This window comes from Acipenser ruthenus, chromosome 4 (assembly GCF_902713425.1).
Source record: "Acipenser ruthenus chromosome 4, fAciRut3.2 maternal haplotype, whole genome shotgun sequence".
Taxonomy (NCBI): domain Eukaryota; kingdom Metazoa; phylum Chordata; class Actinopteri; order Acipenseriformes; family Acipenseridae; genus Acipenser; species Acipenser ruthenus.
In genome coordinates, this window is record NC_081192.1 from 85,837,551 (window position 1) to 85,861,063 (window position 23,513).

The 23,513-nt window shown below is 37.0% G+C and overlaps 1 long non-coding RNA gene across 2 annotated transcripts; it reads left to right on the top strand.

The window, feature by feature from the left end:
- Positions 1 to 438: 438 nt before the first annotated feature.
- Positions 439 to 7,173, top strand: LOC131736960 (uncharacterized). 2 transcript variants are annotated; one of them, XR_009328549.1, is made up of 3 exons: positions 439 to 646; positions 4,124 to 4,393; positions 4,838 to 7,173. It is a non-coding gene; the product is annotated as an uncharacterized LOC131736960 (long non-coding RNA). The 2 variants fall into 2 exon arrangements; XR_009328550.1 differs by lacking the exon at positions 439 to 646 and adding an exon at positions 1,288 to 1,599.
- Positions 7,174 to 23,513: the final 16,340 nt, after the last annotated feature.

A 23,513-nucleotide genomic window follows, 5' to 3' on the forward strand; every position in this document is an offset into this window, starting at 1 on the left:
CTGGTAACCCTGTACTGCACTAAGTTTTAAATTCTACCTTCGGTTTAGAAGTGATCATTTGTAGCGTAGTGTAGTATCTGAAGAGGAAACTATTCTTTAGTCTATAATACAACTGAGCTATCCCATTGATTGTAAAGTAAAGGCTGTGATGGTGTATTGAGTATTCTTTTTTTTTTTTTTTTTTTTTTGTAATCCCTGCTTTGCCTGATCAAATAGCTAAACGCATGAATAGAGTATTTTCTGGAGAAAAGAAAAAACGTACAGTTCTGAATTTAGAACAGGTGCTCTGGAATATTTAGCTTACCGTGGACCTGCCGTTTCCACGGAGACTAGAGTAACGTAAACAAAATGGTACATGCCGCACGTGGAAGGAAGACAGACAAAATGTTTTATTGACTTTATTTTGTTATTACAGCGCCCGGAACAAAGTTAATTGAATCCATGCAAAGGATAATTTATTGACTAGTAGCATTTACTAGAGGTCATGTCTCACAGGTTTGTAAAGGAAGGACACATTACTGTAAAATGTGATGGCACGATTATAAGAGCAACTGAGACAGCATTAGGGTTTCCATCTGTCCGGAATAAGAAAGAGGTCCACAGTCCGGGAATTGGCATCTGTGTCCGCGTGGCAGAAATTAAGAAGGTAGGACACCCTAATGTCCGATTTTAAAACGCATACAAAACACCAACCTTCATTTAATATTTTCTTTGACGTACATTAGTTGCGTAAACGATTTTCCACTATCTTATTATAAATGTACTGTTTAGTACTGACCTGTGCATTCCACTTTGTCCCCAGCATTTTAATAATGCGGGACAACGAACATATCCACGTGATGTAAACAATGCAATGGAGGGGTTGCAGTCACGTGACCCCAGCAGGCTATGGCACCATACTGAAGGTCAAAACAACCATGGCGGCTACTGAAAAAACAGTGTCTTCCACAGCAAAATGTTATGTATTTTCAACGACAGAGCACACTTCTTACCTCCAGTCACAGGAATTAGAAAGAGATAACGATAGAGTGACATATACGTGGAATTTGTGACCCCTACTGTGCATCCCCACTGAGTGAGCACACTTTGACCAAGTTTCGTTTTTCCTTTTAAGAAAACTTACATATCAATTAAGAAAATAATATTTTCAATAGTTTGTTTCAAACTACAGTACTAATACTAATTATATACAGTATATGTTTGTATATAAACATTTAACATCTTTCGTTAAATAAACGCAATTAAAACAATGTAGACATATTTAGTATAGAAGAGTAAAATTGTATGTTCTATGAAGCGTCAGTAACTAATCTGTAGATTGTAATCGGTTAAGTTTAAGAGACTAAGGACTATGTTGTGCCAAAATGTGCACAGCATTAACAATATATGTAATACTAGCGACCTCGGCAGGCGCATCACACAGGGCGAGGCAATCTACACACGAGCGGGGAGTGGACGCGAACCCGGGACCTCTTGCACTAATCTATTGCGCCGATACCGCTGTACAAAATGCTCCTTTCCAAGGAGCGTATATCGGAGTCATGTCTTCGTGTGTGATTATGTCACCTACTAGACGTGCTGCAGGCCACAATATGTAAGGTTAGTGCATAATGACTTCTGTTCAGTTTTCAAGAAGCCTAAATTTACAGGTAGATGAATGCAGTTTGCATTATTGTGCATTTAAATATGTTATAAATGATGATGATTCCGTGATTTCATATTGAAGTTCAGTAAAATAATGATGCATTTTATTAACGGTAAAGTAATATTTTATGTAAGGACTGGAAATCACCAACCCGCTAAGTGTAATCTCTGTTTAAGTGTGTACATATTTCTGAAAACTTGGTTATTATTATTATTATTATTATTATTATTATTATTATTATTATTACGTGTAACGCATTTAATTGTAAAATCGATTTTTCAGAAATATTTATATTAACTCACTGAGCTCACTCACAGTTTATAACATTTAAATGCATAGTAATGAAAACTGCAATCATTTGCATGTCATTTTAGGCTACTTAAAAACTGAACATAAATCGTTATCGAGTTTGATAGTTCGATTGCTAGAAATATCAAGAGCACAATACTGAATACTGCATGATTATTGATTTGTACCGAGATCTGTGGTATTGTGTTAAACTGTACAGTGTACTGCAGTTTTGAAGGTGGCAACCCTAGACAGCATACATACTTAAGAATACTGTTTTAGTAATACACATACTATTCTGGAGTTTTAATTACATGTGATGCAGAGTTGCTTTACCAGCCAAACTAATTGAAGCTTTTTAAAAGCTGTTTAAATAGCGTGGATTAAGTACAGTCATGGGACATATAATGTATGTACTTATTTAATTATGTGTTTAAAGCTTGCTTATTTTCCCTGAATTACATACTTTAATTCAAGATTTGAAAAAGGATTTTAATTTGCTAACATTTTGAATTTTACTCCAAAATGTTAGACTCTCAATCTTCTTGTCTTGACCCAACAAAATAGGTTTCATCAATGGTAACTGCCAGGATGGGTATCACATTGAAAGCTGCAGAGTAACAGTCTTTTATAACAATGTATTTTGTAAGAAGGTGGTCTGATTGGGGCTGTTGAATATTTTGTGTCATTGTACCTGCATGGACATTTTGCTTGACTGGATATTATTTAAGTAAAATGTTCCAATTGTTGTAAAATGCCAACTGTATGTACCCAACCTGCATGGGGATATCTCACAAGAAATTCCCTCAAGGGCCATTCAGTCACTACCAAAACTTTTCCAGTATTGCTACTGTACTAATATAGTAATCGGATCAGAGTGAGACTCCACAAACTTAGGCAGAAGGATTTTGTGGTAAACCATTTCAGAATCCCTTTGGTTTTATGTGTTTTTATTTTCATAGCAATATTTGTAGTTCACCACTGGAAAGCAGCAAGGTTAACTAAAAATGTTATGGGACTACAACTAATTTAGTTAAGCAGTAAGTAGCTGTATAAATATAATTATTGAAAACCAGCCCACCACAATCATTGTGTTTGTGTTGAATTAATGATTTTCTGAATGTATGTAATAATTCCTTAGCGTATACTATACAGTGTGGAGCAGAAACATGTAGATATTCTAATTCAGTGCACTAATGTAACATGCATTTGTATGATTGTTTCAGTGAAGTTTAAAAGCAAAATCAAATCAAATCAAATGAACACTCTACCCACATACAGGATCTTTGGCATTGCCTGGTTGTGGGTTTGTAGATTGTAGACTGCAGATGTAACCAGCTTCAGCCTTAATTTGATACTGGAACAAGATAAGATTGAGTTTTACAAACTGATTTCATGGAGCAGATATAGATGTGGCATAGTTGTTAAAATATGGTCCACTAAATAGACCATGAAGTTAGGATGAGAAAGGTAATTGAAATTAGATTTTTGAAAGCTTCACACATGTTATCACCATGATGTTGGGGGGGCATGTGTCCGTAAGGTTTTGCATGGACACAACACCCTGGAACCCTTTTCTCCATCACATTGGTTCACGTATCTACAAATGAAGATACACATCAACACAATCTGTTCCACTTGTTCCACATATCTATACTGTGTAGCAATGTAGATTTAAAATCAATTACTTATGATGTGGTTTATCAAAACCATAAAACCACTATATTGTTGTAAGGTAAATAGTGTAATCGTTTCCATATGCAAGTGTTCTGAGTGGTTGTTTACAAGAGGAAAGACATTGACAAAGACACTTGTCGTTAAAACTTTTTTCTATTATAACTGTTTCTCATTTAACTGCATTAATTATGGCCAGACTGTTAAAAGGTATGGATTATGTATGTAAGTCCTGTTGCTCCAATTGGGAATTGGATTAATTTTATGCTTTATACTTTAGTGTAGAGCATGTGGCGCCAAAAGAGATAAATTATCACACCGAAATGTAGAAATCAAAGAATTGAAATTTGTACCAGCAGAGTTGAATTTTAAAATGCTGATGCTGGTGGGGAAATAATAATACCCACTATTGAAGCAACAGACTTTAAACATCATAATGCCATTTTAAGATTTTGATTGGCAATGGAAGATGAACACCATTTTTTTTTTCGTGATAATTGTATTTTTCTCTTTTAGCATCTACAGCAAGATGTGGGCTCATGCCCACTTGGACCTGACCAGTCGCCTAGCTCAGGAGATGCCAGAGATGTCTTCTCTTTTGGAAAAGAACAGGGTGGTGTTTTTCCAGAGGGTGGCCACTCTCTGTGCACACAATGTCCAGATCTTCCAGAGGCTGGAGTCAGGGTATGACCAGATGGTGCATCCCCAGAAGAGGAGCATTCTGCAGCAGGTGCTGGATGAAGTGATAGGGTGGTGCTGGAGCTCAAGAACAAGTTGGCGACACCGGTAAACTTGCACTGGATCTAGTCTGTTCAACATTAGTACAAAACGTTGATGTTACAAGACTTCAAATAAACTACTCAGGAATTTAAAATAGGTGCTCCAGCATTCACCTTAGTTATTTCTTGCTAGTTTTGTAACATTAGCAGTTTTATTTTTGCTTCCCAATAAAACTTAGCAGGGTGGTAAATGTTCATTAAGAAAAACAAAGGCTAGCTTATTCAACCTATGCTGGAAGAATGATTTTGTGGTAAACTTTCAGAATTACTTTGGTAATGTGTTATGTTTTAGTTTCATTGCAATATTTGTACTTTGCCACTGGATGGCAGCACAGTTATCTAAAAAAGAAAAACAAAAACAAAAAACCCATGTTGTATCATGCTCTCTATATAGCCCCATGCTGTTTGCAGAACCTGTTCTCATGCCAGTGTGTTTATTGACATTTTCCAGGTAGACCTTGAGATCCCTATCCCCAAATACTTCATCAACGAAAGGGCCAAGGTCCTGCATGAGAGAGGGCAGATGTTATCAGCGATTCTGGACAGGGTGGGGTTGAAGACAAAACCGAAGGCTAAAGCCTGATCACAAATAATAGTTCACCTACTTGAGTCACTTACATAAAATGACATGCCAAAGCCATTCCAGCATTCTGATTGGGCCATTGTGAACATGTTTTGGCTTTACAAGGATAAGAAATATATCTATATTCAAATTGTGGTATAGCTGAGAACCACTAGATGGCACTCTTCTACTACAGCTGTTCAGTGTGATTGCTAACTTTAAACTTCCTCCAGATAACAAGATCTTGGTGGAATTCTAAAGGTTTAACCTTTTTTGACATTTAGTTAATATATAAATAGAGGATACTCCATGAACGTTTATTTTGTATTAACCACAAATAAGGATGGAAAGATAACCGTTGTGCTCCTGCACTCAGCTAAACACAGCACCATGTACTTTCATGTATTCTGTACTGTATGTACAGTAACAAGTACACTACATGGTAAAAACATTACTTTTCTTATGCCATACTCCATATGCTTTACCCCTAGCTTGGTAAATATCCTGGTTCACCTGGAAAGGTAATCCTAACATCTTCAAAGTTTTAAAGATTTGAATGTCTTGCTGCACTTAAGGCAGCTTGGTAATTTAAATTATTTGCATTTTTAGTGTGTGCAAATTATATTTAACAACCATGGGGATAACATCTTTATTCACATAATCCTACCTGCCCACACTAGAGATAGAGATGCTCCAGATAATACTTATAGATGGAAAACTTCGTTGTATTTCTGGAAGGAAATAGGGCATTAGGGCAGCAGTGTGGAGTAGTGGTTAGGGCTCTGGACTCTTGACCGGAGGGTTGTGGGTTCAATCCCTGGTAGGGGACACTGCTGCTGTACCCCTGAGCAAGGTACTTTACCTAGATTGCTCCAGTAGAAACCCAACTGTATAAATGGGTAATTGTATGTAAAAATAATGTGATATCTTGTAACAATTGTAAGTCGCCCTGGATAAGGGCGTCTGCTAAGAAATAAATAATAATAATAATAAGGAGAATCCGCCCACTAATCAACACATCATATCCAAGCGCAATAAAAACTCTGTGTGGCTTTCATTCATATTGCTTCTTTTGTTTGGCCTCTCAGTCACACAAGGCCAGGCCAGGCCAAACAGGGATACGGCCATCTATAGAGCCTGGAGGAAGGGTTACCCTCAGCCATGGATTCCCTAAAGTTTCCTCCTACCACTTAATTTGTTTTTTTTTCCTTACCTGAGTGCCGAGCGGTCCGTATTTAGTTTCTGCAGGGTGCGTGGCAGGCTGGAGAGGCCGGGTTCTCCCTCAGTGCATTTCATGCACTGGGGGGCGGGCCCGTGTCTCAGCTGCTTACTTTTCATTCATCATTACGTCCTCTGCTATTCCTAATCTACATTAGTGACTTAGATTCTGGTATAGTAAGCAAACTTGTTACATTTGACACAAAAATAGGAGGAGTGGCAAACACTGTTGCAGCAGCAAAGGTCATTCAAAATGATCTAGACAGCATTCAGAACTGGGCAGACAAATGGGAAATGACATTTAATAGAGAAAAGTGTAAGGGACTGCACGCAGGCAATAAAAATGTGCATTATAAATATCATATGAGAGATACTGAAATTGAAGAAGGAATCTATGAAAAAGATCTATGAGTTTATGTTGACTCAAAAATGTCTTCATCTAGACAATGTGGGGAAGCTATAAAAAAGGCCAGAAAGATGCTCGGATAGTGTTAAATTTAAATCAAGGGAAATTTTTCTGATGTCTAGAAAGTGGATACTTAGCAGACCCTGAACAATAGGAAATCAGTATCTGTTCTCCTCCATCTACATAATATCATGACTACCATAGTTTCTCTCATTCAACAAATGTTTCAGCATGCCTGCTGCATTAATAACTCAAATGTGAAGAAAAAAAAACTACACAGAAAAATGTTAAAGAGAGAAATCAGTTGGGATTATGTTTATTTATCTGCATTTAAGCAATAAAAAAAAGTAAATTAAAAATTCATATATATATAATTGAGGCCAGATCTAAACCTGTCCTTGTTCATGTTCTATCCAAATGAAGAGTATCCCAAAATAGTAAATGAGCCAAGTCAAATTATCTCATATTTTAAGGTCCTGTATATTGGGACTGCTCAGAATACTGATTGACCAGTCAGCAATTTTCTTTCATCAATTTTATAATCTGTAAGTGTGGAGCACTCTAAAATAAATGACGTTTGATACTAATTGCTCCAGTGATGTTACTGTCTCTCCTAATGTGCAATAAATATGTCGATAGTAATGTTTTTTTATTTGTTTACTACATATTTAGCAATTTTTGTTCAAAAATTTGAATATTTGACCCAGCAATTTATAAAGATAAAGATTGTAACTGTTTGTAACGTACCTTTATTGTTGGAAGCTGAAAGTTGGGTTGAGTTGTAGAAACAAATCAAGCTATGTTAAATCAGTTTAAAATACAGAAAGGAATACAATTGATAATGTTTTTTTTTTTGTTTTTTTTTTTCAGCAGTGTGTTTCAAATATGATGGTTTACCATAGTAAGATCATAGCAAAGTGTAATAAAGCATAGTGAAGGCATGTATAGGCATTGTAAAGCACAGAGAGTCATGGTAAAGCATATTAAAAAAAATGTACAGGTACATACAGAGAGTCCTCATAATCCTATAATAAGTGCAAGGTTACAGTGAAATGCAATCTGAAACTTCTATAGTAGGCTAGCAGTGAATTATTAAAAAAAAAAAAAAAAAAAAAATGAATGCATTTATCGTGTTCACCTTGTAGATTGTGACAGGCAGACAGACAGACAGTCATGTGGGTCTATTACATTTTATTAATACTAACATAAGTCAAACTAGATATTGTACTTTATGGAACACTGATTCTAACCATGTAGCAGGTTATATGTAGATGCATTATATTAATAGATGTAGATGCATTATATCCATAGATGCAGGTACATTATATTCATAGATGTGGACTACATGGGAATTTTTTATATGCATTAAGTGGAGCAGCAATCAATTTGGTTAAAAAAGTGTTTGCACACCAACAGCATGCAGAAGAAAGGAATAGGCCTAAATACAGTATCCCACTGCATTGTCACTTGCCAGTGTTGCACACTTCATATGACGGATCCGCTTGATGTTTGATGATTTGATTTTTTTTTCTTATGAGCGTCTCTTTCTAAATCTTTGCATTAGAACCCAGCATAAATACACATTGCTTACATCATAATGAGTAGAATTGTTTTTAATCATTTATGTTCACTTACCTTGCAGCTATGTGCATGTGAGTCTAATGTTCCACTACAAGCACCCTGAGTTTGAGATTCAAAAGGCAGCTATGATTATTATTTTACAATAGTGTTTTATATATTTTTTTGCTCATTTAAATGTTTTGTACTGTACAGTTAACTGCCTTGTATAGCAATATTACACACACAATTCATTCACCATAAAAACCTGGATATCTCAGGATAGGCATTAAACGGGATTTTGGCAATTGGACACCACATCAGGGTTTGTAATATATATATATATATATATATATATATATATATATATATATATATATATATATATATTCAGACGTGCTCAGATTTGTTGGTACCCTTACAGCTCATTGAAATAATGCTTCATTCCTCCTGAAAAGTGATGAAATTAAAAGCTATTTTATCATATATACTTGCATGCCTTCGGTATGTCATAGAATAAAGCAAAGAAGTTGTGAAAAGAGATGAATTATTGCTTATTCTACAAAGATATTCTAAAATGGCCTGGACACATTTGTTGGTACCCCTTAGAAAAGATCATAAAGAATTGGATTATAGTGATATTTCAAACTAATTAGTTTCTTTAATTAGTATCACACATTTCTCCAATCTTGTAATCAGCCATTCAGCCTATTTAAATGGAGAAAAGTAGTCACTGTGCTGTTTGGTATCATTGTGTGCACCACACTGAACATGGACCAGAGAAAGCAAAGGAGAGAGTTGTCTGAGGAGATCAGAAAGAAAATAATAGATAAGCATGGTAAAGGTAAAAGCTACAAGACCATCTCCAAGCAGCTTGATGTTCCTGTGACAACAGTTGCAAATATTATTGAGAAGTTTAAGGTCCATGGAACTGTAGCCAAACTCCCTGGGCGCGGCCGCAAGAGGAAAATCGACCCCAGAGTGAACAGAAGGATAGTGCGAATGGTAGAAAAAGAACCAAGGATAACTGCCAAAGAGATACAAGCTGAACTCCAAGGTGAAGGTACGTCAGTTTCTGATCGCACCATCCGTCGCTTTTTGAGCGAAAGTGGGCTCCATGGAAGAAGGCCCAGGAGGACTCCACTTTTGAAAGAAAAACATAAAAAAGCCAGACTGGAATTTTCTAACATGCATATTGACAAGCCACATTCCTTCTAGGAGAATGTCCTTTGGACAGATGAGTCAAAACTGGAGCTTTTTGGCAAGTCACATCAGCTCTATGTTCACAGACGAAAAAATGAAGCTTTCAAAGAAAAGAACACCATACCTACAGTGAAACATGGAGGAGGCTCGGTTATGTTTTGGGGCTGCTTTGCTGCGCCTGGCACAGGGTGCCTTGAATCTGTGCAGGGCACAATGAAATCTCAAGACTATCAAGGCATTCTGGAGCGAAACGTACTGCCCAGTGTCAGAAAGCTCAGTCGCAGGTCATTGGTCCTCCAACAGGATAATGACCCAAAACACACAGCTAAAAGCACTGAAGAATGGATAAGAACAAAACATTGGACTATTCTGAAGTGGCCTTCTATGAGTCCTGATCTGAATCCTATCGAACATATATGGAAAGAGCTGAAACTTGCAGTCTGGAGAAGGCACCCATCAAACCTGAGACAGCTGGAGCAGTTTGCTCAGGAAGAGTGGGCCAAACTACCTGTTAACAGGTGCAGAAGTCTCATTGAGAGCGACAGAAAACGTTTGATTGCAGTGATTGCCTCTAAAGGTTGTGCAACAAAATATTAGGTTAGCGGTCCCATCATTTTTGTCCATGCCATTTTCATTTGTTTTATTATTTACAATATTATGTTGAATAAAAAATCAAAAGCAAAGTCTGATTTCTATTAAATATGGAATAAACAATGGTGGATGCCAATTATTTTTGTCAGTTTCAAGTTATTTCAGAGAAAATTGTGCATTCTTCGTTTTTTGTGGAGGGGTACCAACAAATTTGAGCACGTCTGTGTATATATATATATATATATATATATATATATATATATATATATATATATATATATATATTAGGAATATGTGAATTGTTTTTGACACAGAAATAAGGCAACATTCTGTTACTGTGCTAAATTAATTGAATAAAGGTTATTAACTCCAAGTGAGACACAGAAAGACTTTAAGGACACAAATACAACATGGATAAGTGCTCACTTTTTCTGCTCACATAGGTCTCAAATCTTAAATGGAGATTACAAGCCCTCCATGTCTCCAGTCAGGCTACTGTATTTCCCTATCTTCAACTGATACTGAAAAATAATACAGCCACTAGACTGTGCAGAAGGCTTTTTCAGGGGTCCAAAGATCATGGAATGACTAATCATCACCGTTGTGTGAGTCTAGTAGCGGAGGTACATCCAAAACAGACACGTGAGTGTAGCAATACGACGGGAGCGAGCGTGAACACAAGCACATGAACTTCCAAAGTATTTTAAATGCTTGCGCTCCATTTATATAAATCTTTAACACCCGACGAAATTGGTAGGAAAGTAAAATAACTAGCTTCCACTGGCACTTTTACTTTGGGTAGTAGCATGTTAAGAGTATAACCTTTAAAATAAACAATAAGGTTTACTGTAGAGCCCTATGTAATTTAAATAAGTCCTGATCACTCTTTACAGTATGTTTTGTGTGCAAGTAATGAGTAGATATGGCGTAAAGTGATAATGTCAATATTCACATAAAACCGGGGTACAGCCAAATGCAATTCGAAACGTCTATAGAGGGCTAGGAGTGTATAACATGAGTATGGTGAAGATTGGAGCAGAATCAAGGTAGCGTAGTGTAGTGTGATGGACAGACTGACGGACAGACAGACACAATCAGCGTATAAGGGTTTCCTTTTCTGAATCAGCACCGTATGGGCATAGCGTAGGAGAACTGCAAAAAAAACTACCCTGAACAATAATGTATCTGTTCCATCATGCAGCTAAGAAGTTTATCGCTTGTTTAGAACTGTAATATGTGTTATAGTTGTCTTTGTTATATTTGTCTTTGCTTTGCTACATAACTAATCTTGTTTTCAAAAGTGAAGGTTTACTTGAATACATTAAAATGGAAAGCATTAAAATGGAAAGCTTCCATTGGTTAATTTGTTAAGAGTTATGTTTGATGAAAACAGACCTGAGTTTAGCTGATTCCCCCCTACTGTGTGTGTAAGTGCTGAAGTAAAGCCAAAATAAAACCGGCATTTCTTGAGTTGAAAAATAACTACATTTAACATGGGTAGTGTCAGAACATGCATATTTTTTAAATACTGTCATACGTACAAAACTATATAATTAGCTGCTTTAGTGGCATTATCTGTCATTTTCTCTCACATACAAAACCAATCAAACAAACCTGGACCCCACACATCATGTGGTTCAGTGGAGTATGTCCCAAATTATTAGGAACAGCAGTCTGTTTTTTACACTACAGCAATCTGGCACAATTAAAAACATGCTAAATAATATAATTGTTCCCAGAAAAGTAATTTATTACTGATCAATAATAATAATAACAACCAATGTGTATGTATATGTGTGTGTGTGTGTGTGTGTGTGTGTGTGTGTCTACATATATATATATATATATATATATATATATATATATATATATATATATATATATATATATATATATGTTTTAAACAAAAATAAGTAAAAGGAACTAATTACTAGGTTTTAATCTGAAGCTAATAAATGTTTTTGTCCTTTTCATTTTTATATAAATTTCATTTTCATCTCTAGCCTCTCTTCATACACGGAGTAGGAAGTCACACAGCCCTTGCTAATGGTAGTACTTAGTGGCCTTTTTTCTTTAATGATTTTCTCTTTAAGTCTTTTGATATTTTGCTAATGATACAATATCTATGGATATTACCGGGGGTATGATGGAATCATTAATGGTGATGTTTTAAAAATGATTATCTTGATAATTTGGATGTCGGTTTCATGCTCTTCTTTAATAAATCTTTTGTTCTTCTTTCTCCTCATAGTAGTCATTGTTGTCTCCTTCTTAAAGAGTGTTATAAACACATTATGGATAGATACATTAGTGACTGATGCAGCGCCCAGACTTGCATTGTTTTTGGTGTGAAAGTGCATCATTAGAAAATGTTCCACTTGGCGGGGAAGCGCGTATTAACTGCACTAGCAATGAAATGAGGTCGTGATAGATTGTTAAAGTTATAGAAAGCCATTAGGTTGAAATATGAACCTCTCAATTGTCATAATGAAGCGGGGGGCTATTTGTGGAGCGATCAGTGCGTTAGGAGACAATTGGAATCCATAATGACAGACACAATACATTATAGGCAGTAAGTTTAGAGCTTTAAGGTAGAAGAAGTAATCATACTGTATCTGCAAAGAGTGTTGTTATAGAGCCTCCATTAACCTGCAGTTCAGGGTCCAGGGACTCCTCATTAGTGGTAGCAAATCTGGATATTTGCATGGGGGTTGTGTAACATGGGGAGTGGAGGATCATTAACACAGCGCTTTGATTTTTAGTTGTTTTTCAAAAGTAGAGGTGTTGATATTAAAACCTTGTGAAACCTACAGTTTAGCAGATTCAGAACAGATTCTGAAAGTATGTTCTGACTGTACATACATGCATGCAAATAGACATACACACAAATACTGTTCGATACATGAATGCACAAACGTAAACAGAAGACATTTAGGCGTACCAAGGTGAAATGTAAGACTGACTGTACAGTACAGGTTTTATGCAACAAGCTAGTCAGTGAATGTATTGCCTACTACAGGTAAGTACAGGTTGGATACATTTTCAGTGTAGTATGGAATAGAAAGAAGCCTCTATTCTAATTATCTTAACAGCAACTAACTTGTACAGCTAGGACCAAAAGTTTTGCATCACCCTAGAATTTTAGGATTGAGACATAATTTGATATTTTATGTAACACCATGTAATCAAAGAAGCTATAAAATTATATTGCAAAAGTCTACCAGAAGCCATAATGGTAGCACTTAGTATTTGCAGTGCGTTCTTTTGCGTTTTAAGACTACCTCAATCCTCTCAGGCATGGTGCTGAAGGGTCGCGTTATCCTTTAGATTCCTCCAGGCAGCCTTTACACTTCATTCCAGTTCATTTCAGTTGCATGGTTGATTTTTTTTGATTTCCTGTCCCTTCAGACCCCAAACATTCTCAATAAGATTGAGATCTGGTGAATTTCCAGGCAAGCATTGCAGTGGTGTGATGCTGTTGTCTTCTAACCATTGCTTCACTTGTTTGGCTTGATGGCAAGGGGTAGAAATCACCATTGGGAAAATGGTTCTGAGCCATAGGGAGGAGGTGCTTTTGTACCGGAAAACACTCACAGTCCTCGTTCATAGCTGCTTCCTTTGGCAGAAAAGCATCCCCAGATATGGACAGTTTCCAGATGCTTCATCATTGAGATGGTACACTTTGATTTGAATCTAGTAATTTTTAGGTATTAAAAAAAAAAAAAAAACAGACATGTTCAATCAGCAACTTACCAGAATTTCCCGTTAGCATATAATATCTCAGGTTCATCATTTAAATTTAAATATACATTTCTTTATATTTTATAATGAAAAATAATCTTTATCTTAACAAGTTTGTCATATATTGTTATTGAAGTATGCAGGGTAGGCTGAAGTAAGCATAGGGGGGTAATACAGTATGAAACTAATACATACTATATGAGCTAAACGGTATCATTTTGTTGGTGCTCCATGTCATATAACATGTATCAGACATGTGTACTTGTGCTAGTGTCCTCTTATTAGCAGCTACCCATTACATTAGGGTAGCTGATTATTATTACACTATGTAACACAATTTTTGTTCCTGGGTAGTAAGTGTTATTTCCTAATTGCTTATGCCTCAAAAGTATAGAAAATGGCTATTATTCCCCACAAACTTTGCTTTTGTGACCAGGACAGTGATATTTTGAAATTTACCTATTTCCAATGAGAAAACGGGCGAATTTGTGTCTTTTCGTTCACATAAAGTCAGAAAAAAACAACATATGAATCCAAATTAACATGTATTTATACTAAAGTAATACAAAAATGACTACAAAAGATTTCTGACAAATTGTTTCATAAGGCCCAATTTGATGTGCAGTGGTGGCATCAGCACCTTCCGGGGGTCCACCAGTGGCTCCCACTTGACGTTGTTCCTCCCCACAGAGAACTCGGTCCGCTGTGGCCAGTCCCGCCTGTGGTAGTGCGCCTTGGTGTCCCTGCTGTCCCAAAGGCAAAGATAGCAGGGAAACTTGGTAAAACCGCCTTGGAGACCCATCAGGAATGCCACCATTTTGAAGTCTCCTATGACCTCCCAGCCGTACTCATCATACTTCAAGGCGTCCAGCAAGGTCTTGATGCTGTTGTAATCCTCTTTGAGGTGCACCGAGTGAGCCAGGGGAAGAGACGGGTACTTGTTACCATTATGGAGCAGCACGGCTTTGAGGCTCCTGGATGAGCTGTCAATGAAGAGATGCCACTCATTCTGGTTACAGGCGATTCCGATTGCCTCAAACAGACTGGTCACATTGTGGCAGAAGCAGAGCCCATCTTGACGGGTGAAGAAGCTGGAAAAAGGTTGGTGACGCTTCCTCTGATCTGCGACTTGCACACTTTCATCCAACAAGTTCCACTGCTTGAGCCTAGATGTCAAAAGCTCGGCATTGGACTTGGTGAGACCAAGATCTCTAATCAAGTCGTTGAGGTCTTTTTGGTTGGGGTAGTATGGGTTTCTCTCCTCAGCTCCACCTCTGAAATTGTCATCTGGATCTACAACATCTTCCTCGCTCTCTGACTTGCTGCTCTCTTCTAAAGACGGCTGCTCTCTCTCCGGAGGAGTGGGTACGGGGAGCTCGTGGCAGTGTGGCACCGGGGCGATGGATGAAGGAAGGTCCGGATACGTGATAGCAGGTGCATTCTTGCCAGTCCGACGTTTGGAAGGGTCCACCATGGAGAAGTAGCAGTTGCTTGAGTGGTCAGTGGGTTCCCGCCAAATTCTTGGGATAGCGAACTTCATGGCTCTCTTTTCCCCTCTGTACCATCCTACAAAAATACATTTATTTCACCCATGACTAATGTGTAAGAGATTCTCGCAACATTTTGCATATATGATATATTTTTTCAATAACATTGAAAATTGTAAAACGTTTTAAAATTAAAAACTTTTATAATTTTAAAAATTTTAACAAATTTTATAACATAAAATTCCGAGCAACAATTGTCCATCTTACCTTCCAGAGTTTTTTTGCAGTGCTCGCAGGTGAAATGAGGTGCCCAGGGTTTGTCTTGATCCCCGACAGGCATGCCGAAATATGCCTTGTAAGCCTCACACATCTTAGCAGATGCTTCCACGGAGTACTTTTTCGCTCTTGTCTTGATAAATTGGCCGCAGACATAGCAAAATGCGTCTGCCGGATGCTTGCAGCCTCTTGATGCCATCTCAGAAAAATGCAGATATGTATCCACTTAGGCAGCTGGAACTAAACTGAACTGGTGGGCTTAAGGCCCCTGTATTTATACTACTGTTTATATTACTGGAAAGTTCTAGAGAGTTCTAGAAGTTACTCCAAGTTTACTCAGCGCTGAATCTATCTGGAATGTTCTGGAAAATAGGTAAATTTCAAAATATCACTGTCCTGGTCACAAAAGCAAAGTTTGTGGGGAATAATAGCCATTTTCTATACTTTTGAGGCATAAGCAATTAGGAAATAACACTTACTACCCAGGAACAAAAAAAAAAAAAAATTGTTACACGGTGTTATTAATCATATGCGTAACACTACCCCCCATACCCCTCCACAACCCCTCGTGTATTGAATGTTTGGTCCAGAATCAGCTCGTCTCACTGCTTAAGAGCGAATGAAACAGAAGTGCATCCGTTTGCATATAAAACTTTTGTGTAAGGCCACAAGTACCCTTTATTTGTTTGTTGCAATTGAGTTTTATATTTTAAATAAATGTTTAGCTTATTTTATCTACTTGATTTTTGATATATGGGTCTAAAAATAACTGTTACAATTATTGCATCTAATTGTAAAACGCAGACACCTTAGCACAGCGTTGATACGGGTTCCCTTCACTTCTCTTACACATTATTCACACCTGTTGTTCCAGACTAGAGGCACGCTATAGTCAAACTTTTTCATTATTTATCTCTCAAGGGTTTCTTACGGTTATTGTATTCTTTGCTTATTTGTATGGGTTATATACACATGTATATCTATCTCCATATATTAATAGGAGCAAAACAGTTCAATATTCTACACGTGAAGCAGCACTACACCCCTGCGGCTACCAAGATAACGATCCTGTAAGTGAGTGAAACTAACCAAAATATATATGGGTAATTGGGATACAAATTTCAGCATCACAAGAGCCAATCAAATCATGTGAAAGTTGCCAAAAGGCTTCTACATTCACAGCTTTTTTAAAGTCAAAGAAAGCAGAAGCAGTTGATAAATTAGTAGCAACCTGCTTGGAAAAATCCTGCTCACTGATTGGTTAGCTGCGTTCTGTCAGCCATACGTTAATCCCATACACCCTTTCAACAGACACATCACCTTTGATTCAAATTTCTCCACCACTTACCTGTTCTAATTCTATAACGTAATATCTGTATGTAACCACTAACATAAAAAAAAAAAATGCCAGACCCAGAATCGAATTGCGATCTTTTTAATGGAAAAACTGTTGAAGAATGGGATGAAGATGAACTTCCTAACCCGGACAAAGTACCAGGAATTTAAACTTCTTTAAAAGAAAAACCACACAGTGAAATAACGGAACCAGAAATTAATCAACTCGAACTTGACCAATAAAGGCTTCTAAATCGATTGTGGATATCCAACAAAACTTACATTTAATGTACTTTCTAACACCATGCAAGGCACAAAGCGAGCATTCTCACACAGACACCGCAGCTTTCACCTGCAATTCCCCTTCTGGAAGTACAGCAGGCAATACATTTAAAACTGCGCAATACCTGGCAATTTTGAAGTGAACATATATTCCAAAAATCACTGATCTATAATTAAAGTTTTATCAGCTTTATTTTTAGAAGTTTAAATATGTGTGTCCACTCATGAAATAGTAAATTAGCAAGTAATATTTGAATATAATTGATATACAGACATGATTTACTTAATATACATTGTAATTAATATTTATTATATTTCTGAATAAACGGAAATAAAACACGTTTACTTTTGACATGAACTATTTTCTTGTGCTTATTGGTATTTACTGTTATTGGAAAGATTTTTTTTTAATTAGCTGTGTTAATTAAAAAAAGTTAATACATCTAATAATGTTATAATCGTGTCGTGCCTTCTAATGCCTTATATCATATCAACCCATCCCCTGTCGTGCCTAAATGCTTCATTAAAACATATACTATGTAACTAGGATCCATGACCTGTTGATCTGAAAGCCTGGAGCCACAAGATCTTACATTCATATCTTGAATCCACTTAAAATAAGATGTACAACCATAAGATTGAGCAGGATAATGTAGTTGGACCACTTGTCCTCTGAGTTTAATCTTTTTTTCTCTTTTTCATTTCATGTATTAGTTACTGTTAGCAAGTTATTTTAGTGCATTTATTGTTCATCCTTTAGCCATAGCTCAATGCTGTAAATCAAACACACACAACTGAGAAGGACTGAGTGGCACATTGTGTGCTGATCAGATGCCTTATTGCCCTATTCCAGAATAAAAACTTAGTGGAATCAAAAATGTTATATACAGAATCATTCCAGTAAACCATTTGCATCACTCCATTGATCTCACATGTATCTATATGAAAGATACAGACATTATGTTAAATGTGTATTAGAGTTTGTATTGTTGTTTCTGGGAGTGTGAGTCCCTGTAGGAAAAAAAATCAGAACATTTCATATTTTTTTTAGACAGCGTCCCTTCCAATTTCTCATTTTGCACAATATAAATATAATTTCTAAAAAAAAATGTGTGTGTGTGTGTGTGTGTGTGTGTGTGTGTGTGTATATATATATATATATATATATATATATATATATATATATATATATATATATATATATCCACTACTTTCATAGTGGAGAATACACAGCTCCATATTATGTGATTTATTGCTTAAGATTTCATTTTTATTTCATAATCATTTTTAGAATTAGCCCCAGTGGTAACAGAGGTGAATTTCATTCATTTCATTACATCCCTGATACCACTTTCTACCACAATACTCAAATTAGAATTAAGAGAAACACAATCAGTAGGAACTAATTGTCTAATTACTTCATATTAAAAAGACTCATTAGCGGGTTGTGAGGGCCCAGGTCCAGCCCATACAAGCAGGTCTCATTGCCAGTGTAGCTTTGTGTGGAATGGGACATTGTCCCTTTAAGCATTGCCTTTATAATTTAGAAAAAAGAAAATAAAGAAAAAATGGGGCTGAGGGGTGCTGGTGGATGTTGTTGTTGAAAAACTCCTGGCTCCTCTGAAAATTGAAAGCCCTCCATTTGAGAAATGAATTTATTTAAGTCACTGTATTTTTTTCCCATTAGTAAGTGTTTAGTTCAGCGTTTTAAATAATTGCGTTACCAGGAATGATATTTAAAATACATTTGGGAGTCAATGAGGCGGGAAAGTGCCTACATGTTTTGCTGATGACACCCGGGCCATTTGGAAGACATCAAAGTAGAGAGGAGGTAGCCCAGATGCATATTATAAACTCATTATAGATATCATTTAAAAGGCCGCACTTCAGCAGCAAATACAATATTCCCTGTCTCTCTCTGGTAATGTGTGTTTGCAAAGTCGAAACTCTTGATGCCTTCAGTTAATGTGACATCTACTACAAAATCAAGCAACCCCCCCAACCCCCCCATTTATTTTTCCATATAACTGTAAAATCGAATGCATTGCACTGATTTCCATATCAGCATGGTCGTTAAGAAAGAGAAGGGACGCTATTAAGTGCATATGCTTTCGGGTGGAAAGTGATAAAAGCATGGTATGTAATACAAAAAAATAAGCTGGAACTGTCTTCAGAGTCTGAATTCATAGCCATAGCTTTAAAGAAAGGGAGTATATTTTATCTAACAGTACTTAATAGAGTATGTAGCGGGGTTCCGGAAAATATAGCGTTAAACGTCCCCACGTGTTGCTACAACTGTTTAAATAACGTACCTGTAATTTTTCTTTTCATTGTTAACATCCTGACAACTTCTTACACTTATAACTTTAAAGTCTGTTCCAAAGCTACTTTCAAAATGTCCACTCAAGTGCACTGATAGTGTAAGGATTATTGCACAGACTTTAAAGTTATACGTGTAAAAAGTTGTCAGGATGTTAAAAATTACAGGTACGTTATTTAAACAGTTGTAGCAACACATGGGGACGTGAAACGCTATATTTTTCGGAACCCCGCTACTTACTCTTTAAATGGAACACAAAACTAAATGAACTGGATTATACCTTTTTAAAAAGTTTGAAACATACTCAAAACACAGCTAATCATTGTATATTTAGGGGTCCTAGCAAGTGGCTAGACTACTCAGAAGACTACACTGATAGACAAGCACAAAATAAAACCCATTACAGCAATTACATACTATGTGCAATTTTGATAATTAGAGATGATTCATTCAGATCCGTTTGTAAAATTCAAGCATTGTTATGTGGTATTTATTTAAAGGTTCTGGTAAGAAGTAGAACTCTGTAGGGTATTAGTTTATTTGTCATATTGTTAAATAATATATAGCATATCAGTACATTCTAGTGAATTCTACTGAAGGCAAATAAAAGGCAATGTGTGTGTGTCTAATGAGAGTAGCAGTTCAGTGGAGGTTCAGTCTGTAAGTCAGAGTAATAGTGCAGGGGAGAATAGGGCAGCAGCATCCGGGAAAGGCAACCAAGCTGTTGAATAGAGCACTATACAGTACCTAGGAACTGACTGACTAGGAATCGTAAGTTCTCTTTGATTGAAAGGCAAGCAGAAATGTTATTTATTTATTTATTTATTTATGTTCTCCCCACAGGTTTCTTGTGAATTTTACTTTTTTAGAATCCAACAATTACCGTATTCCTTCGAATTTAAGACACGCTTTTTTGACCATTTTTTGCTTCTCAAAAATAGCCTGCGTCTTAAATTCGAGTACAGTGTAGTGATACGTGTATTAAAATCACCAACAAAAGATGTGACTACCCGAGTACACAAACAGCAACGTGACACTGCTGAGGAATTCCAAGAGAAACGTTTACAATTTCAGCATTTCTAACAAACAGTACCAGCTTGGACAGATCGGAAATGCTGATCAGACCCCCTTATTTTTCAGCATGCCAAGCAATGTTCAATGCTGTTGTGGTTGCTGGGTTACATGTTGCCTGATGCCATGGAGTGTTGTGTCATGTTTGCTGTTGCCAGGATGTGTGATGCAGTAAGTGAGTGGTGGTATGTGTACAACAGAGACGCCATAAACAAGCTCCGTGGTTAATCTACAACAACACTGTTTTTGTGTCAGCTTTGTACAACACAACAGCGTAATTGAGGTTGTATCTTTGTAACAAAACCAACAAAACCAACTACAGTACACCTAAATGGAAGCCTACTTATTTTAAAACAGTCCTTTCAGCTATGTATTTTGGACTTTGTATATTTTTGTGTTCCCTGAAAAAACGGAAGGGTTAGAACGGGCCAAAATGAAATAATCAGATATGCGTCACACTCGTTTAACCATCACTGAAGTCAAAATTTTATAGGGTCGGATATGTGTGTGCTGACTGTATATATACAGTGTACAGTATCCACCACTTACACCGTACAGGGTTATTTCGGGCAGCCGTTTATATCGGACAAATAGAGTTTGCCATTCCCATTAATTTCAATAACAAACGCATTGTTTATACCGTGTCAAGCATGCCGTATGTTTCGGGCAAACTCAGCTGTTTGGATCTCGTTATGTGCCATTCAGATAGATTTAAATAACAAACGCACCGCTTATTACTGTAGTATGCTTTTACCAATCCAACAATCAGCAGCTTTCACCTCGTTACCTTGCCATTCACATAGATTTCAATACAAAAGGCAGCACTTGACAGATCGATCAATCGGCTGTTTGCACCTGGTTACTGAGTGATTATCCCTGTACTGTACCTTGGCAATTTAATCCCTGTAATCAGTGTCAGGTTTACAGTTTGAAAAAACAGCAGTGACTGCAACACCAAGCATGGCTGGAATGAGAAAAGCGATGAGCATCATCACGAAAATTCAGGGTAAATAAAATGTCTCTGTTAGATGCTGGAGTTTCTGTAGTTGAGGAGGAGAGTGCTGACGAATACAACCAAAACTAAAACTCTGACAACACCAGAGGGGATGTCAGAGGAAGAATTCTCAGCTGTGTCACCTTGGTGACCAGGACGCTCTGCCTGAAACAGACGCCGATGATGTAAGCGTACGTGCTGCGCTTGTAACTCTGCGGCGTGCTGTCGAGCAGCATCCGGATAGAGACCGAATTGGGATTTTTTAGAAAATGCTGATAGTCTGACACCCATACTTGCAAAAAAAGATTGTCCAGATGCGTATCACAGAGATTTTCACTGCAAACAATCTGCAGTAATGTAGCTTACCTGTACTGTACATTTCTGCACTGGCATTGCTTTCTTGCACTTACTTTTTATTACATTCATAGGTTTTAATACATCGTTTTTATTAGTGTAATGAGTGTCTTAATAAAGATTTTTAACCACATACACGCGTGTTTGTTTTGATTATGGAACTGGTGATTAGGGGACGTTTTGAATGTCAGATTAGTTTATACAGTCCATCACTTACTGCGGGTGAATCAAGTTAACACAAAAGCGCCCGTTCTAAGCGGTGGTGACTATATATATATATATATATATATATATGTATATATTGCCAGGAAACCAACATGTATTGGGATCTGGCTCCTGGACTATGTTAAAGGAGTGCAAACCACGGTTTTAATTTTGTCGTTGTAATACTTAAAAGAGTTGACAATAGTGCTCTTTATTCCCTAGAAGTGTATTGTCCTGTGTCTGGTGCATTTTTTCATGACAATGCGGAAAGACCAAATTACTTAATAATCGTCCTGTATTTTTTTAAATGCTGCAGCTGTGTTCTGCACATCCCTGGAAAGCTTTATAGAAAAAAAGCATTTTCCCTACAATTATTATTTGATATTGTGTGATACAGTCCTGAGGCTTTTTAGCTTATGAAATGTTCTGAGCCCATTTAAAAACGATGCCAGTGTTTAATGTTTTTTCTTTTTGTGTAGTCAAGGCATAGAGGGGCCTCGAGCAAAGTTGGCTGTGAGACAGCATTAATGCCAGCATTGCCAGTGTAAGACCCTGTGGAGACGGTCAATTCATTTGCTGGTACTGCCCTCTGCCCAAAGCAAGCAAAAGTCAGTCACTGCAGAGGAGGAGGTGAAGCTAGGGCAGCTAATGAACAGTGTCAGCGGGATCCAGTTACACCAATGAAATAAGTAACCAGGTTACGGCTAGTACTACACATCTTAAGGATTTGTTAAAGAAACTGAAGCTTCTAATATAGATAGTGCAATAGATTTCATTTAGACAGTATAAGTTTGGACTAAAACTTCTTGGGGCTTAGGAGAAGTCTGTTCAGTTTAGTGTGGGGGACCTTGTACTATAAAGTAACTGTCAACTCAGTGGTGGAGTTTAGTCTCCAGTTCTTTAACCCTTCCTCATAAAATGCTAGTGTTTTCCTTGGGTCTGTGTTTTTCTTGGATCTGTTTTCCCCAAAGGCACTGGGTCCCCAGCACACTCCTGCACCTGTACCCAATCAACCACTTTGCCACAGAGCCCTATTGTGGCAGTTTTTTTTTGTGTGCAAATCTTTGGTCGCTAAGCCTCATATCTCAGAAACCATTTGAGATAATGACATCATATTTGCAAGATTATATAAACCCTGCATGCTAACCATGACATTGACCACTGACCTAACATGGCTACCACATTGACCTCGAACCATGTTAATGATACAGAACACACACTTTCAAACAGTGTCTTTACAAACTGCATTTGTTTTTTTTCATATTTACATGTGCCTTTATGTCTACAAAGTATATCAATCTGGATGTTCGGGGTTTTGTTCACATTCTAGTTTGTTATAAAATGGAATCCTAGACATTTATTCTGTAATATATATAAGATGCATCTGCCTGCTACATGCTTGTTTTAGTCCCGAGGGGCAAAACAACAGATCTGTTTCACAAGAAACATTATCTGTATTGAGGTGATGAAGAGGCTATGGCTCAAATATCCTAAAGTTGTCACGCTGAACCAGTGCAGTCCAGACT